A 20,679-nucleotide genomic window follows, 5' to 3' on the forward strand; every position below is an offset into this window, starting at 1 on the left:
TTTTCCAAAATATTTTTTTTTTATTTTTTGTGACGGAGAAACTATATATTTTGAATACTGAAATAACCATAAAATGTAAAAAAATATAATTTTTGTGTGAAAACAAAAACCCAATTATAATGACAAAGAAAATGTTAGATGTAGCTATTGTTTATTTTATTATAGTTTTGATTTTTGATTTTAAAAAAATTTGGAAATCAGCCGGATGTATTCTACCAGAATATGTTCTACTATTTATTTTAAATCTTTATAAATACCCAAACTCTATTATGTCCTTGGGTTAAAAAAAAATCTATTATAGGGGGGGGGGGGGGTATTCGATATCAATCGGACCAATGGTGGAAACATGACCCCCTCCCAAAAAAGTATAAAAAAAAATATGTGTTATAGTATATGGCCTTAAACTAAGAAATCCGAGATTTTACCTCTCTAGGTTGGAAACTCGCTGAGATATGGGCATTTGAAATTAATGCACTGAAACGGATCATAAATTCAGTATTTTTTTTCAGGTTTTCGGATGCTTTAAAAACTCACATTTCTAATTGGAGTAGAACTCTCAAACTTTGTAATCTAAGACAACTTTTGGTGTAGATCATGAATTTATCATCACACTCATTGTCCAATGCATACTGTTTGCGTCACCAGGTGACAAAGTCACTATTGCATACACGACCTCCAAAATTGACATAGTTAATATCAGTTTGTCTTATATCAATTTACAAAAGATTCTGAGTCGATCAGATATATACTTTTCCAAATATTCAGTCTCGAAATTCAATACACACTGAAAACGTACAAAATATACCCATTTTCACATTCAATTTTGGCCATGTGGGACAGAGGTTAAAATTCTGAAAATGTTTGATAATGAAACTTCAATTACCCTACTATAACATACATTAAAGTCCATCTTGTGTATTTGATGGCTTATATTTTTAATTGGCACTTGAAATATGTGCAGTGATGACGTTTTAATGGCTGTTATCAAAATTGTTGACTTTTCATATCGATTTTAAATAACTTCTAAAGGGGTTTTGATGATCAGATTAAAATTATTTCTGAAAGACTTAGACCCCTCATATTTGTCATTTTAGACCAACTCTTAACGTAGAATAAGAATAAAGAATCTTTTGGGATCCAGGGAGTATCGTTTCGATTTAGGGTTGCTTTAAAAACAGGTGAAAACTTGTTTTGTCTGCTTAGTTTCACTATCACTAAACGCCTCAAAACTACAGGTAGCAATTCCTAGCGCATCGTCTTGAAACTATAAATACTAATTTTTCCTTATACCCTACTGATGTTCCCTATTGTTTTTTGTGCTTGCCCGACCCCCAGGGGCAGAGAGCCCTCTCAGTTTTTGTATGTGTGTCAGTTTGTTGCCTACAAGCCACACTTTTTAATGGCTTGTTTTGAAAATGTGTACACTTATTCCTTATACCCTAAGAATGATCGCTATTGCTTTTTGTGCATGACCAACCCCCAGGGGCACAGCAACGCCCATTTTGTTATGTTTATCGCTTAGGGCCGCAATTTTGAATGGATCATACTGGAACGTGACTTTGCAGAAGTCGGGCATACACCAAAAGTTCAGAAATGCAGCCTGTGGACGATAACACACAAAAGCATCTTGTGTTAGCGTGCCCCGGGAGTTGGGCATGCACCAAAAATAATAACAGTCATCCATTGGGTATAAGGAATATATATAAATAGTTTTCAAGACAATCCAGTAAGAATTTCGGCCTGTTGGTAAAACACATAAACGCACAAAGAATAAATGGGTGTGGCTGTGACCTGGGTTGGGCATGCACCAAAACAATATGAAACATCTTTAGGGTATTTAAGGAATAAATATGCAAAGTTTAAAGATCATGCGTTAAGAATTGCGGCCTGTAGTTTTCGGGTGTTCAGTTATATTGTAACAGCATTACTGTACTTTCAACTTTCTAAGCAGTCAAAACAAGTTTTGTTAGTATGTAATTTCATAGCTCTTTCATAGACCTATATTCTATTTTCATTTTTCCCTTCTATATTTTCGACTATAATTTTATTAGGAAAAGAAATGTTCAATTATAGATAAGCTACTTTTCTTCAGTCTGTAAGTTCAGAGTATTTATATATAAACATAATACACACGCACACACAAATAACCCATTTTCCTTTATATTTTATGTGGTCTTACATGATATGATTTTCATAGCCTGTCTTTCTAGTGGATAAACATATATATAAGTTACATAGTCTGTAATTTTGGGATCTTTTTATTGTTTACTAATTTAATAACCTTTCATTGCATAGGCCTATATCCTAGTATCTTCTTTAAATAAGAACTGCTTTTATAGTAGACCCATATCTCATTTTCTTCTTTACAATTTACAATGCTGTATTTCCAGTCTTAATTTTAGAGAAAATGGCACAAATGTATTTATTTTTTTAAATATAGGATTACATTATATAAAATATTTTAAAGTCCCATATCCCATATTCTTCTTTACAATTTAAATTTCTGTATTTTCATTGTTAGTTTTGGGTGAACAGGGATATTGAGAATGGACTTTTTCTATAATTTAGCTCATTGTTATTGAAGTATCAGTCACTATTTATATTGTTGTCATTTTTGTCATAATATTAAATATATGAAACATATTTTAAATACTCTTGCCATTCACGTAATGGTCCGGATGAGTGAAGAATAATGGTCTGAAAAGGCCCAGAATCTGGTCCGAAAGAGTCAACAATCGGCCAATAATCTGGCCCGAATGAGCCATGGACCGCATCAGTCGATTACCTACACCAAAACTTTTGTACTTAGGTTATCAGCATACCACTTGAAATAAGGATTTTACTTAAGGATGGTTTGATGGGCAATTCTTAATTTTAAGGATTTCTTGAATCCTGGGCCCTGGGGTAGTGAATTGATTCCTTGTATTCAGTTTTTTCTCTGGTTTATATAAATAATATGTCCTAACTTTGTAATTAATACACACGCTTATGTTTTGATTCCTAACTGTACAGGGCCCTGTTTCACAAAAATAGATTTTAACTAAAATCAAACTGAAATTTCAAATTTTATACGTTTCACGAAGATCGATTGTAACTTAAAATGAAATTTTAATAGATTTTAGTTTAAAATGCTTGCGTTCGCGCAGTGCACAATTCCGGTGAGGGCACTTAGGATGTAAGCATACCAGCTTTTGAACTGAAAACTGTTGCCAGGTTGAACTAACCGTTACAATACCAATGGGGAGAGTTTCATACGTTGTAACAATGTCTACACATGGTCAGACAGTCATAGAGGGATGATATAAATAAGTTTATTGCGTGTTATTCGTTTTGAAATGTATGAGTTGGATGGCCTTGAACTTGTATGTCGCTTTTGGTGACCTAAGCTTTTGATTTACTTGCAGGCTTCAATAGAAATAATGCGTATCGATAAACTAAATCGCTTCAATTTCGTAGTTTTATGGTATTTTGGTTAACAAAAACTATTGAGGAATTGTCACAAACATGTGATATTTCTGACTCAAACGATTAATGTAGACTAAAGTATTGTCGATTTTTAAAAGTATTTAATAAATTTTAAACTAATACACGAAATAACTAATGTTTCGATGCCTAGATTTGAAATGTCAGTCCCATGGACCCTTTCAATAATAATTTGAAAATGCCAAAGTGCCAAACTTCTTATTGGATAATGCCTATATATCTTATTAAATTAAAATGATTTTTTTCACAATATAAAATACCCTTGGCTCGTATATAAATTATCATAACCCCAAAACCATAAATACTTTGCATATGGCGTATCTAGTATTATAGGACTGACGGGGATTCGATTCCCCGGTTGTACGTGACAGGGAGTAGGGTCGCCCGTCCAACCTCGTGGGTTTTCTCCGGGTCCTTCGGTTTCCTCCCACTACTAAAGACCCCTACGCGCAAGCGAATTATTGAAATAATTGTAGGCCTACAAAAATATTTCTTTTAGACATTAGATATGAAGTGGGTTTAGATTTTTTTTTTTTTAGGGTTTTTCTTTTTGGTCTATTAATTATTTGAAAATAGTATAATTTATACTTGAATCATGGTAATATATAAAATAGTAACAAAGAGTTTTGTTTACTGGGGTTTTGGGGGTTTCTTTGTTCTTTGGGTTTTAATTTGGGGTGTCATCTAATTGCTTATATTACCTTACAATAAAATAAAGGGGTGGACCGCAGCTATATTTCCCATGCAATGAAAAGAAATTGAATGAAAATTATTTTTGTGAATGAAAGTATGTTTAAATTATATAACCCGGGCCATTGGCAATATTATCATTATTCCAAATATATCTATATGTCGCAATAGATCTCACAACGTAGCTCTAATCAATGTTTGTTAATGTCGTGATTTTAAGTTAGGAGACGGTGACGGCTGTCCTAAGTTAAAATTGTCCCTAAAATAGTTTTGTGAAACGCCACTATTTTAAGTTGAGATACAATTTTAACTTAGAATATTATTTTAGTGTATTTTATTATATATAAAATGCTAAGAAATCGTTTTGTGAAACGCATCTATCATAAGTTAGGATGGAATTTTAGTTTACGGCGATTTTAAGGAGATTTAAGTTTTTGTGAACAGAGCCCAGGCCACTTAATTTTTACCTGGGTTTTTTTACTACATTTCACGTAAATGTTATTATTTTTCCTACATTTATATTTCATGTAGCACATAGCCGATTATTACTCACAATATTATTATACAACGTTTGGGAAATATTCTCTTATTGTATGTCTATTTTTTATTTTGAGTAAATGGGTTTAATGGCGTGGTTTTGATTCCCCGGTTGTATATACCGTGACAAGGAGTAGGGTCGCCTGTCCAATCTCTTGGGTATTTCTCCGGTTTCTGCGGTTTCCTCCCGCTGCTAAAGACCCCTTCGAGCAAGCGAATTATAAAATAAAATTGAACCATATTTTAGTCGCGAAATGATCTAGTTTGTGTCGAGTGGACGTTAAACCTCTCTTGTTTAACCTGTGACTGTATGTATAACACATCCAATACGTCTTGTTTAACCCGTGACTGTGTGATTTGGATTGTTGTTGGTAGTTCAAAGGACCCTTTTATCTGGAATTTGTTCTACATTTAGTAAATATTTGAGTTCTTCAAAAAGAGTTTAAACACGTCATATCAAAAATATTCAAAATTTTATCTTGGTAGAAACATTTGACGTGGATTCATTTAATAATAAATTTTACATGGCTTGAAATTGATTTAAGATGTTTTAAAAACATGAAAAACATGCAAACTACAACATTTCTTTCACCATCCAGGGAGTTATTGTATGACAGATGTCTCGAAAACAATATATTTCTAACCAACGATAAAACAGTTGTTTTGCACACGTAGCATTAATTCAGCCATTGTGGAAAATTTCCTATTGACTGAATATGAATAACAGCATAGGCGTAGGGGAGCCAATCTCGGTTGGGGTGTTGCTAAAAAACAAATCTTTGTCACCCAAATTTTCAGACTGAATCAATCATTAAATAATATGGCATATGGTTTCACACTTTGAGTAGCGCCTAAGCCGCCCCCTCCCCATCCCCGCCCATTACAACGCCTATGAATTGCCGAAACAATTAATCGATGATAATGTCGAATCAGTGAATATTTAAACCTCAAAATAAACATACCAAAAAGATGAAAAATAGATTATGAGAAAAGTTTTCAAAATCTTTGATTTATCAGTTGTATTGACTTAGTCGTGTGTTTTTATGTTTGTTTTTATGTTTTATTCTTTACATCAATAAATATAGAGTTTACTCGGGGTAATTAATCCAGTCACCCCGTAGAATCGAAAACTGGTTAAAGGCTCAATACCACTCTTGTTGTAACTGAATAATATGTCCCAATCTTTATTCTGGTCAACAAATTGTACTATTTTAGAATATTTCAATTAATTGATGATACAAATTTCATCTTAACACACCTTATTTAAAAAATTTGAAAAATTCAACATAATGGTTTGAAACGTCTAACGTAAACCTTTTCAAATGAAACTTCGATTTAAAAATATTTTCGAACCCTCTGGACAAGTAAAATAGGATGTAATGGATAATTTACACAACAGGTGGGACACTTAAACATCTAGTACTTAGATAGAGATATTATTTATTTTCTGGAGCTTTCAAGCCAGCAAGAGTGTTATTGTCCCTTTAATATATCAAAGTAGATGCAGTTTGATGAACTATCGGCAATATACCACGTCTAATGATCGTAATATTTGATGATAAGCCTATTTACTTACTTGTACTTATGTGTTAAACATCTTGTATTTAGAACGAAATCTGCATATTATATAAACATGGTTAAAGTCATATAAGCCTATTGGAACGTCGTAATTAAAAAAAATATATTGTTTTTAGAATGATTTGAAGTCGGTAATATATTACAAGCTTCACATACACCGTACAATAGGAGTGGCATTTATCAATACGTTTTCTTTAAAGAGAACACTTCAAACGTTATTTGTCCTAACATTTAATAATAATTATCAATTTGTGTAGCGCCGAGTGTTCCAGATAATACGACAACGTGAAGTAAAGGGCCAGTTTTCCTAAAGTAAAAATAGACACCTAAATTACGTCATATATAAAGCTCCTATTGTACACTATTGCCAAGATTGACAAGACTAGTAATTCATCTTGGTTATTATAATAATTATGTCATCTTTTAATCTTTTTATACCAAGGTTTAACGTAGTTGAACTTGATTATGTTGTTACTCAAACGTTTTGATGTAAATCTTGAATTCTTCGTGGTCAAATTTAACTATAAAACGGACAGTAACAGAACTAGTCCGATTTATTATTTAAATAGAGTATTATAACGTCAACAGTCAGAAGAAGGTTGATTATTCATTGGTCAGTAACGCCACGTGATACTCTAATTTTCGTATATAATGGGTCATAGAAAGTCGGAATGTGTAGCCCGGTCGGCACTGAAATAAAATGAAAAAATCCCTCAACATATTAGCCGCGTCGTTTTCTCCAAACACTATAATGGGTCATTCAATGTCAAGTGGGTCAATTTTCATAAATTTGGGAAACTTCGAAAAATCTGGAAAATATGTTATTGTACATGTTAAAACTAGAAACTAGCTTCGGGCATTTGAGTTCATGAGTTACCGATAAGTTTTCGAAACAAAATATGTATCAATAATTTACTAGAGTTTCAGATATCCTTGAGACTGTTTATTACCGGAAAACATTAAACATTATATACGGAGAACAGCACGTACGACAAGCGGAGTAACTGTCCGGGAAACTGGATGAAACCTAGAATGATTTGTCAATGTACAAATCGGTATTTATAATAAAATGGTATCTTTTAGGAATTAACAATACACACTAAGGTTACTAATAACAATTAAAGAGGAAAGATTAAAATATAAAGGACATTACAATAATAATTAAAATCATTAATGTGTCAGCTGTCAACTGTCTGTCATTAGATAAGAAGCATAACGTCTAATTAATAACCAAGGATTAATAGAAACATAAGAATAAAAGAACTGTTTAAATAAATGAATGAATTATGGACGAATGAAATATTGAAAGAATGAAATACAAACAATTCACAATTTGGGTCTATATCTATTACTTTGTAGCTCCTGGAGCACTACAAAATCCAGAAAATATAGAAGTACACCAAATGTTGTTCGGTTTTCATGGCCAAGTAGCATGCGAACCTTACCAAAAAATTCTTTAAGACTAGAAAATTTGAGCTGTATATCTTCACTAGAAAAGTATAAATAAGATATCTGAAACTCGAGTAAATTATTGATACATACTTTGTTTCGAAAACGTATCCGTAACTGATGATACTCAAATGCCCGTATCTCAGTCAATTTTCAAGCTACAGACCACAAATTTTGCCCAGTTTCTAGTTTTTACATTTACAATAACGTATATTTTTTCCAGATTTCCCACCCCTGGCTCACTTGACAAGGAATCAGTCAGTCAATCAGTCGAACACCAGCAACGTTAACTGGTTTCCTGTCACCCTGAGGCTGAGAGCCAGCATAACAAGGATTGATCGATGGTCCATTTACGAGATAACTTACCACATTCTATCGAAAAATCTAAGATCAAGTTATAAGAACAACCTCGTTGTCCTAAAGTATAAACTCATGTCCTTTGTAGCTCACTCACTTGGTGTTGTAGCTGCCAATTAATGGAACTTGATTCCTGAAAATCTTAGATCCAGTCAATCATTAGACGCCTTTAAATCCAGATTATAAACATACTTATTTGATCGTGATTGTGTTTTTTGAGGCGCAACGTGCACGACTATACGTGGAATTAACGCGATATAAATATACTTATTATTATTTACATTGATTTGGTTGGAACAAGGGGAGGGCAGCAGGAAAAGAGGACACGATATTGTCATTAGAGCAATGGGAAAATAAGATATTTCCTTCAATATTTGAGGGAACTCCTTCGACATTTTTCAGAGGAGAGGGAAAATTTTCGGAAGGGAGGCCACATACCCCCCCCCCCCCTCTATACCCTGGTAAGAAATCTCATTGGAATCCAGCGTTATGAACCGTTTCCAGTTCTTTTGTTTTTGCATTTATGAGGACAGGGTTGCCTTCGCGTCCAGCACGGTTTTACCTTATTGTGCGAAATATCGCATTTTGTTATCATCTTCTTTGTCAATCTCTCGCAAAATGTAGGCATAACTTGCATAACTTGCATAACTCTGTTATACAGAAATAAAATGACGTGAAATGGGGCTTATTGTTCTGCCCCGACTGCTGAAGACGGACATACGCCATACAGTGTGCTATGAGGGAAATTAAGCGATTCCAAAAAATAAGGTCTTTTTAACGTCTATAAAAAGGTTCTTAAATGTATTTATATAAAGTAATTAATAATGGTAATTAATTTCAATGTAATGGGTAATGGTAATGAATTACGTCGCTGACAATGAGAAAGTAATTGTAATGATTACATCGCTAAAACGTAATGGTAATGTAATTAATTACGTTGCCAATGTAATGGCCACAGCCCTGGATATCACCGGCAAATAAATTCAATTGTCCTGTAGCAGACATTATAATTGCTACGGGTTATACTACGGATTTAGGCGGGATAGTTGCTGTAGGTTTTCCGGTGTGGTTCTCCCGTTTATGTCAGTGACGCAGGATGAAGAGTCTGTTAAGGAACATAGTCTAGTCGTTTGGGTTGAAACGGTCAGATATCGGAAAAATATGTTTTTATTATCTTCCTATAGTTTTTGTTAAGTAACATGAGTTTATAGTATACAGTCAATATAAAAAAAACAGGGCAAATGGGGACCTATTCCGTATGAGTGATGTTTTTTTTTTATGGAGCTGCTTCTTAATACCATGGGACCCTTTGTTCTGGAATTTAAGATTCCTTTTAAATTTGGCGAAAAGTTGAGTTCTTCAAAATGATTTAAAGAGTTTCAAACCAGTCGGATCAAATATATTGTCCTGTTTGAACAATCTAATATTGATTCAGTTAAGTTTACATGGTTGAAATTGATTTTCAACATTACTGCTACAGAACAATACAACAGCTGTTGTGTATAGGAAAGAATACTGTAGCAAATTATGTGGGGGAGGGGGGGGGCGAGACACGGATGCCATGCGCTATAATAGCAGACTGGCTATTCATACCGAGATTGATGAAACACTATTTACATATCTTCATATACATACAATCTGATATACATACATGATAATAATAAATAAATTAAATGTCGACAATAATCAAATATTATACTATGCTGTTACCTAAACTTGAATATATGATTTACTATATCTATTTATTTGCTTATGCAGAATAAATGCAAAACTACAGTAACATACGAGCTGGAATGTAACAATTAATTTTATCTAAAACTTTATAAATTAAAGCAGGCCCCGTAGCTAGCAAAGGGGGCAGCTGCCCCGCACCGCACCCACCCCACCCCCACTACCACGAAAAATCGGTGCCCAAAGACGCCCATTGTGGAAAAATCGGCTCCCCTATGGGTGTCGAAGGCTGTCCATCGTCGGTTATAAAACATGTAATCATACAAGATTAATGACTTCAAGTATAATTGCTATTATAAGAAATCTACTGAAATTTGAATAAGATATTTAAACAACACATTAAAAATTAAATGAATGAAAGATTTAATAAATGAACGATTTCTATAGATTTTTTTTATTAATTATTTGGGGAAAAATATACTTGGCCCTTGATGTCTTGGATCTGCGGCGCTGTAGCTATTATAACATCTGGTTTGATTTATTCTGTAGGGGATTTTATGTCAATGATTTGGAAATCCTTTGTATATGTGACCGGATTAGCCATAAGACTTTTGATCCAAATATCTAAGACAATCCGTTTGACATTCACTAGTTCTTCTAATTTGATAAGCTTATTTTTTCTTTCTGTTGATGATTCACCAGTAGGAACCATGAGAGTTTTTGTTCTTGGTATAAGTGAAATATGAGAAAAAAAATAGTTATGGGAACAAAATAATAAAATCTCATAAAGCTTATCTAATTTAGTATTATTGTAGAGAATGAAATAAAATAAACTTATCTTCGTGTCATTAATCAAGTTTTATGAATTAATTATACGTTACTATACTATAGGCCTACACATGCAATGCGGCAATAGTTCTTATTATAATACATTAATTTATTGTCATGTTGTAACCTTTACTTGAAGAATAAATAAATAAATAAATAAATAAATAAATAAAATCCCACTTTTATGTAGAATTTAAAATATTTTCTGGCAGGTGTTTTGAAAACTCTTGATTTTGTGGTGGAAGAATCAGGAAGTAAATATACAGGAATCGCCTAAGAAACTAACGTCACAGCCTATAGATTCCTTCGACCGGGCCAAAAAAAATATCGAAACTTTCAACCTCCTTCAATATTTTAATCAAATGATTGTAATACGTTCAGCTGTTTGTGGTTTTAAACAAATGTTATAGGCCAAGCAATGACATGGATTTGATAATGTAATCGATGGGAATCATGGGCGATGGAGACAATAATTTCTTACTCATTATTCTTTAATCCCCATCTTTTTCAACAACTCGAGTTCTTGCCTCCCCCCTCCCCTATTAAAGTGGGTCTGTTGTCCGCCTGTCTGTCCGTCACACTTTTTGGGACACAATAGCTCTACTTTTAATTGAACTAGAATGTTTAAACTTGGTACAGGTTTTTATTCGGTTGATGCCTTGATGAAGTTCTAATATGAGCATTTTCTGCTTAGGGTAAGCAGAGATAAGCAATTTGATTGGTTGATGCTTTGGGACACGATAACTTTAGTTCTAATTAAGTGAGAATGATAGTGGTGTATAGTTTCATTACATCAATACCTTGACTAAGTTCCATAACGAACATTTTCTGCTCCGGGTAAGCAGAGCGATAAGCAATTTGATTGGTGTATAGTTTTCATTACATCAATAAATGGACTAAGTTCGATAATGAACTTTTTCTGCTTAGGCTAAGTAGCATTAAGCAATTTATTTGATTGGTTAAGATTTCGGAACATAACAACTCTGTTTTTAATTGAGGTAGAATGTTTAGACTTTATTTAGATATTCATTAGGTGGCCGAGTTCAATGATTAACATTTCCCACTAAAGCTAAGCAGAGCTAAGCAGTTTCATTGATTGATGCTTTGGGGCATCACGCGCAGTGCAAATATAGCTATAAACACAAAATATAAACTTAATTGACGAATATTGATGAAGGTGCGCCGTAATCAATAGTCAACTATGTAGTATATTTCTCTAATAATATTACTTGACTCCTCCCAGTGGAAGTATCGAGTATGGATGACTATTGATTAAGGTGCGTCGTAATCAATAGTCAACTATGTAAGATATTTCTCTAAACCAATAATATTACTTGACTCCTCCCAGTGGGAGTTGACCATGGAGGTCACGTGTTTTCGTGTTCACCAGATATCGTGCTATTTCTCATAAAATCGATCGCTGTTGCCACCCGCCTGCCTATAAAAGAAACCTCAGAGTATCCAACAGATGTGTTTAACTTCAAGTTGAATTAATTAACCATGTATGCTTTGATACTCAATGTCGTGGTAGCTTTTGTCTTTATGGCCTGTACTGCAAACAGCAAAAAGTCGTGTTCACAGAGGCCCGCAGTTAACCTGAATACTATACCGTGTGATAGAATTGACCAGTCTCATTTGTGCCGTTGCTGTCCAGGTAAATATTACTATTTGCGCTCGATTTTCTTTCAAAACATATTTATAATTAGCGATAAATCAAAACTGATACAGATGCACCGCACATATTTGGCCATGTTTGGATATTTCTATTTTCAAACTAATTTTAACCATGTTTGTCCGGTGGGAGGCAACCCATTCCGGTTATGATAGATTATAAGGACTCGGACTTCAATGTTAAATGGCTGTAACATCACAGGCTGTAGCTTCTTGCTCAATATTCCGTTGGTTCCAATCTTTATAGGTACACAGGGACCACATTTAGCAGTCTCTTCATCATAATTTTGTAGACGTTAATGGCCTTCTTAGTAAAAGATGGCGTAACATCATGACGCACACATAATCCGGGGATCTTTCAGCGGTACAGGCCTACATTACGTGTGATAATATTTCTATTTCTATTCAAAGAAATTTGATTAAAATGGTTCGTCAATCGTGTGAAGAAAAAAAACCATAAACATTTACAAGGTGTTAAATTTATCTATCTTCGGAACTTAAAAGATGATATTAAAAAGGCATGCAAACGATTAATCCATCAGTTATTTTTATGTATAGATTGCATAAATATATAGGAAAAAGAATTAGAAGCGAGAAAAGAAAAGGAGCTCACGGATTTGTCATTCAGTACTTTAAGATAAATAATTGATAATAAACATGGAAAAGTATTAATAGTTCTGCTAAGAAATCACTCATTATAAAATCTAAAAAATTGTTGAAATAACGACTGCGAAAATAAAACTGAAATCGAACATGAACGTATTGAAAAGTCAAAGTAGACTACTTGATCAATAGAGTCTTGTTGTAATATCAATGAAATATTTTAGAATTAATATCTTTTTAGTCGGACTTTCGCCGACGACACTGACGAGTTTGTTTCTGGCACTTTAAATTGTCCGAAATGTAATCGTTTTATGTCGATATTGGCCAAATAACGTCTCCGTTTACTAATTGTGGAATTATTGTTGGCAAATATCGTTGTCACCATCAATAAAATGTCTGCTACAAATTGCAACATGATGAACGAGCACATTTTCGCCCTTCCTTTTAAGTTTCGAAGATAGAAAAATTTAAGAGCATGTGATTGTTAATATGTTTCTTCTTCTCGAGAACCTATAGCACACAATTGACGAAGCATTTTATTCAAATGTTTTTGCTTAGAAATAGAAATATTATCCAACGTAATATAGGCCCGTACCAAAATCCGTACCGCTGGAAGTATCAAGTCGCGTGACGTCATCGCCATCTTTTCCGAAGATCGCTATTGTTTAGATTATTTGCTAGGATTTGATTTTCACTGTGTTCAAAATGTCACGTTGACAATGATTGCTGTATAACGATTTACCCAAACCACCCAAATCTACCCAAATCCACCGTTATTTGAACTAATACAATAATTATTTATAATAACAATTATACTGTTCTTAAAGCCAAATCGACATTTTTAATTTGAAATTGTAACGTTTCCAGGCAAGATATTTCGTGCAATACACGAGTTATGTCCTTTGGTTACAACATCAAAACTTTTGAGGGGGAATGTTGACACATAAGCGTTACGATTTTAAATTAAAAATGACAATTATCAAATATCGATATAAATTATTTTCTTATAATTTGAAATAATGGTGAATTTGGGTAGTTTGGGTAAATCGTGCTACCCCAGTGATTGCTCTGCAAGAAGATACTTTACATCCCCATTCCTCCGCTATAATATCATCTGTATTACCCCAAACTGCTATGAAATTGCAAATTTGACCCCTTTTCTCCATTTCTAGAGCAAAAAGTGAAACAAAAAATGCGGAAAAGGGAAGAAAACAAATAAGGGAAAAATTGTCTATATATAACTCACAATACAAGTCTCTTAGTCTATAGCAGGTCCATCTGGATAGTAGTAAATAGTACAACCCAAACGGTTAATTGTTATTAACATGATTAAACATATATTCCCTTGACTAGAGATACGTTAATAGTTTATTATTTCATAAAATCAAGTTTTACATATTACATGTTTAGCGACTCGTTAAATATTTACGAAACGTTTGAAATTAGATATAAAATGAATTACATGTAGTGCGGGAGTGGATGTTACGTAATTGGTTAGTTAGCTTTGCAATAAATTTAATGGTTGGGCAGTGAAATATGTTATGAATTTGTTTTTACAACATTCCTATTGAAACAAACAAGATTTTATCCCCGAGATTAAAACCACCATTATATTTATAATATATATTTGATATACCAATCCTTGTTTGAGTTAAATTCAATCAATTAGAATATTATTTTTTTTATCTAAACGTTTTTGTATTTAAAGAGACTAAACCTCTAACTCAAAATCATCCATTAAAAACACAAAATAGAATTTAATATATTAGTCAATTTTAATCAATATTGGTGTTTATCTTACCGTGAAAATATTGGATCCTGATATATAATATACAGTGAACAAATTAAAAACAGTACACGAGTCGTGTACTCTATGGTTTCGGCCGCCATTTGTAGACCTTCATATCCAAGGAGAAAATCCGGAGGTAATTATTGATGACAAAATAAAAAACGTGTAGAATTGACTAAGCAGGCATAAACGACTGCCGTTTAGTTTGCAGTATAAAAATTGATTGTAAACCACTTTATATAAGTTTATAATATATTAATATGTACTTTTGGACCCATTTTCGTTTCTTTTATGGTTCCAATGAATAGAGCCACACGGCCCTTTATATTTAAGGTTCCATGCGTGATTTTAGCGCCATAGAATCTCATTGTAAACTACAGTATTGTGAAACTTGAATGGCTAATTTATTTATAGCATTTCGCATGGTTGTCTTGTCTTTCACATAATGGCCGTTTCTGGTTTCTCTCCATGATTTTAGCTCAATAGAATCCATTGTAAACCCCAATATGTTCAGCCTTATAATGGTTCAACATCATTATTTGTCCGTGAACCAAATTGATGGGTCTGTTTTCAATTCAAGCAGGGAGATTATTTAGCGTTATTTTTATTTCTTAATTAAATGTTAAATAATTAATCTAAGTCAATATTTAGCGTATATTAAGTCGTGAAAAATTTGATTATATTCTCCACAAAATGCAAATAATGCATCATAACTTTAATGTGTAAATATTACTGTGGTTTTCAGTAGATCCATGCGATGGTGTTACCTGCATGAACGGGGGAAACTGTGTAGGTCACGGTGTTTGTAATTGTACCTTTGGTTTTGGTGGAGCTGATTGTAGCTGTAAGTATTCTTGTGATATTTGTCTTTATAATACTTTACCTGATCAGATGTGGTGATGAGCACGAATGGCAGACCTCACATATTGCCCAAGGTGCAATGATTTCTTTAATCGGGAATATATACTCAGCCAAATTAAAAACTTGACACTGATGAATTTCAACAATTTTTTTTTCTGGTAAGTCAAATAAATTTTAAAGTGTTTCTAACGATAGTAAGTAGTAAGAAGCCTTTAATTTGATAAAATTGTAAAGTCAGTGGATCACGTGACTTTTGAGCATATAAAGATGAAAAACCTGAAAAACACGTGCAAACACAAACTCGTGAGGTCAATCGATGCAAGTTTGCTTAAACTGAACACGCACACGTAACTTGAACTGGAAAAACAAATTAAAATTGTTATTTTCATCTTTTTTAGAAAATGCCGCGCCTTTAAAAAATGTTGAACGTCTACGTGCTATAGGTAGGCTCTATGCTGGTTAGTTTGTGGTCAATGTTGCAAGAGCCTTTAATTGTTCACGCCAGACAATAATTAATCTTAGAATGAGAGTGCTTCAAACTGGAACTATTGCCGACCGCCCAAGGGCGGGAGCGCCACGTGTGACGTCACTCCAGGAAGATCAAGCAATACGATTACGTCATCTTAGAAACAGATTTGTCACTGCAACCTCCACAAGTAGAGAGATGTTTGGTGGAAGGGTAACTGCACAAACGGTTCGAAATCGCTTTCAGGCTGCTGGTCTTCGAGCTCGGTGGCCCTATAATGGACCAATATTGACACCTCTTCATCGTCGTAACCGACTTGTGTTGGCCACAAGACACATAAGATTTACTCAAAGACATTGGAATTCGGTTGTCTTAAATGACGAATCTCGATTCGCTTTGAGATTTGCCGATGTCAGGGCCCGAGTGTACCGCAGACGAGGTGAACGTTACGCTCAAGTATGCGTCAGAGAAGTTGACCGATTTGGAGGCGGCAGCGTCATGGTTTGGGGTTCTTTTTGTGCACATGGACGTTCTCCTCTTGTTGTTGTCCAAGGGAACTTAAATCCTGTCCAGTACAGGGATCAGATTTTGCAACCTGTTCTTCTTCCGTTTATGCAGAGACATGGGCCTAGACTAACGTTTCAACAAGACAATGCTCGACCCCATACAGCAATTGCTACCCATAATTTTTTAAGAAATGCCGGTGTCCAAGTCCTGGATTGGCCGTCGCTTAGCCCCGACCTTAATCCTATTGAACACATCTGGGACGAACTGGGTCGACGTGTTCGTCAGCAAGTGAATTCACCACTTACGTTGCAGGACCTTCAACATGCTCTTGCTGAGCAGTGGTGACGTCTTCCTCGGGTAGTGTTTACTAATGTTCTGAGATACATGAGAAGACGTTGTGTGGCAGTACGAGACGCTAGAGGAAGCCACAACCGTTACTAAACACTTTATTCCGATTGTTCTCCAAGTCTGTGAATTTCATTTTGGGGGGTACTGTGACATCACGAACGTTATCAATGTCAAGGACTTTCGGCGAGACGTATTCTTGCTTTCTGTTGATGTCAAGGTTGTCTGTGCGCAACATAACACTAAAATAGTTGCCTTAAACCAAATATTAAAAATCTAGTCCCAAAAATCCTGAGTGTCAAGTTTTTAATTTGGCTGAGTATATCACATATCTAAATAAGTGTTTATTTACGATATTATCAATATTATAATTATTTTACAGTGAGAGTATGTAACGTGGCCGAGTGTAGTAATAGAGGAGGAAATTGTACCGTAAATAGATGTGTCACCGATGGTAAGATACCTAGTCTTCTATCAGCTATATTTATTACCAATCCAGTTATTATCCACTCAAATAACTATGATCATATAATCTGTGGATTAATCTACAAATTAACTAGACATATTCTTTCGATTGCTTTGTCATATTTCACATTAATCATTTTTGAAACGGCTAAATAGTTAAAGACATATATCGTTAATAATTTTTGCTCGACTAAAACATGTTAATCTGTCAATCTTCTAACCTGCAATTTGTTTATATTCAGATTGTGGTGACTGTGGTGAAGTGTGTTTTAATGGTATTTGTGTTGTCAGAGGTAAAATTACCCTCTACTTTATAAACAGTTGAAATTTCGACTTTAGTTCAAATGATCACCTGTTATAATAACATTATTGAAACCGTCTCGGTAATACTTTTATCAAACCTAAAGAATACTGATTTCTAAAATTCATTACTGTCAAAACATTTGCAAGACTATTGAACTATTGAACTGTAAAACTTCCCGAGTTCACAATTATCAAAAACAACGACTTCATTAATTGCATAACAATTTCAGGAAACATTCTGAAAACAGGGGATGCCCATCTTTAATATCATGTTGATCACATCAGTTTCAACACAATCCATGAACTCCTGTAAGACACAGGCAGCACCCACAAATGGTTAACCGATGTGTCACAATATGTTAATATGGAGTTCTATTTATAAACTCTATTATATATATGTATAATTTCAGATGAAAATTGTGGTACTATAGATGACGTACTTATTAACTGTGTTCCTCTGGGTATGTTATTTATTTTACTAACTTTATAATATCTAGTTGAGCTACAATCATATATTACTTGAAGTGGTTATATATATATATATATGATCAAATGAATGATGATATACACTGATTATTTAATCTCTGTGTTACAACCCATAGATATATTCATGTTTTGGACTAGGTGAGAGAAACTATAAATAAATCAGACACCTATTGTAATAGCGTCCAGCATTCTAAAAGTTCAAATATTTCAGGAGTACCGTGTGGGGAAGGATTCTGTCGTTCTGCTACTAAATGTTTAAATGGCGGGTGTAGGCGTAAGTATAATATAGATAAATGTTATTAAAACAAGTCTATTTCTATAATTAATGCTGTTCTACTTGATCATTTGTCTGTACTTAGCAGGATATACCTAATGCCTTAACAAGAGGAACACCTGGTAACACTATCTTATTTTGAATAATTTGTTAGATTTTTTACTTTGTCAACCTGATAATATTACTTTTATTTTATGAAAGTAATCTTAAACACAATTCTATATTGTAAATTATATTTATTATAGTTACATTTCCCTGTGGTGGGCTGAGTGATGGTGATGGGTGCAATATTTTTGGTATTTTAAATGGCACTTGTTCAGGTGGTGCTTGTTTCGGTAAATATGATTTATATTATAGACAGTCATTCATACAAACCCGATGTATGAATAGATAGTATTTCTAGAAATGTAATTTATACAACTGTCGGTGATGTGCTCATAATGTACAGGCCAGTCTCATATAGAGGGGTGGGGGGTGGCTGAGTGTTCTAACGGACATGCTGTATATTATAAGACTATGCAAGTAGTTATTGCTTCCATCATCTGTCTAATCTTCAACTTGTAATAAACATCTAGTTGGAATAAAGCCTACAGTGTTAGTCCTAATAGTGTTGAGGGACCCCCAATCCCCCCCCCCCCCACACACACACACACCATCTGAACTTCACCTACGTGTTGATAGATAGTTAGATATTGTTGTATGTAATAATATATTATTTATTTTTATAGTACTGTGTTCTGAAGACAGTGAGTGTGCCGGTAGGCCGTGTGTTGGTGGAACCTGTGCAGGTAAATAATCACTATTCTATTTATAATCACCTATCAATATTACCTGATTTGTATATATAAACATGTTTAACCTCTTTATTTGAATAATATAACAGATTCAATCACCCCTCGTCATGACAACAAACAACAAGTTATGACTTTATAAATATATTCACTTAATTATCTACCATGGTATACTATAGGTTTACATTGTATTTTTATAATTTACTTGGTACAAATCATAGCGGGGGCATGATCCACAATATAAATATTTGGATAGGATCCAGAATGGCAGAGATGTTGGAAATATAGACAACATCTTATCTTTTTTTACATCTAGTAAACTCAAACCAGAGAGGCTTACGCTTGGACAAAATGACGTAATAACATGTCATGTTTGTGAGTAAACTCATACATAAACTGTCTGGTCAATGCAGGGATTATTCGGTCATCTTACCAAGATAGTGTGGTCAATCACCCATTTCTATACATTAAAATAATTAATTTACTTGTTTAACTTTTATATTGTATAACAAACATATTGCCTTTCCCATGAATCTTATATTCTAATATAAATTCATTTTCTGACTTGTTTATTAATAATATATAAACCATGTTTTGTATTTTTCAGGTGTTAAATGTGGAGAACCATTTTGTCGTTTGTAAGTATGTTATACTATACCCACTGCAAAGTGAACTATTATTAGAATCAATAAAATAAATTGTCATATTTAATTACTGATATAAGATTTAATATAATAAACTATTATTGTAATATATTCACCCAATAATGACTTGTTTATTGATAATATATAAACAATGTTTTATATTTTTCAGCTAAATGTGGGGAACCATATTGTGAGATGTAACCAAACTAGTTTATGTTAGCGAGCAACTATTATTAGATTCAATAAAATAAATTGTCATATTTAACCACTTCTTTAAAATAAATAAATGCTATTTAGTTCTTTCTTTATAAATTATAATTCGAAACCAACAATATATTCATCTAAACCAATAACTTCAATATATCCATCTGTATTTCTTCATAAAAACCTGATAAACCAAGATTTTAAAATGTAACCCATGTTGAAAATTAAATAGTTTGTTCTTTCTTTGTTGTTAATTTTGTTTACCGCGTGTTACTTTGTTTGTCAGCCATCCATGTTATCCTCCGTAATTTTCTAACCTTAATTCGGCGATGAGTGGTCAAAACAGCAGCTGCCCGGGCAAAATGTCACCCATTGTACACCGCTTTATACCGATTCATAAATAGAGATAAATAGCCCTAAAACAAGATGTCGACGCCCATTAAATTAATCTAAAAATGGCCATTTCAAATATATCTATTAACATTATTGTAAAAATGGTAAAATTTCTCTCTTCAAAGATCATATCTATGGATTTTATTAATTATAATTTATCGTCACAATCCATGTTTGTTTATAATAATGCATTATGGGATTTATTGAGAGAGGGAGAGAGAGAGAATTGGGGTTTAACGTCCACCCGACAAAACCAGGTCATTTCGGGACTAACACATGGTTCA

At 33.6% G+C, this 20,679-nt stretch overlaps 1 long non-coding RNA gene across 1 annotated transcript; it reads left to right on the forward strand.

The window, feature by feature from the left end:
- Positions 1 to 12,046: 12,046 nt before the first annotated feature.
- LOC130014432 (uncharacterized) lies at positions 12,047 to 20,245 on the forward strand. Its single transcript, XR_008789430.1, has 10 exons — positions 12,047 to 12,247; positions 15,402 to 15,500; positions 17,218 to 17,289; positions 17,543 to 17,593; positions 18,014 to 18,064; positions 18,301 to 18,363; positions 18,609 to 18,698; positions 19,092 to 19,151; positions 19,762 to 19,792; positions 19,968 to 20,245. It is a non-coding gene; the product is annotated as an uncharacterized LOC130014432 (long non-coding RNA).
- The last annotated feature ends 434 nt before the right edge of the window (positions 20,246 to 20,679 follow it).

The sequence above is a fragment of the Patella vulgata genome, chromosome 1, assembly GCF_932274485.2.
Source record: "Patella vulgata chromosome 1, xgPatVulg1.2, whole genome shotgun sequence".
NCBI classification, from domain to species: Eukaryota; Metazoa; Mollusca; class Gastropoda; family Patellidae; genus Patella; species Patella vulgata.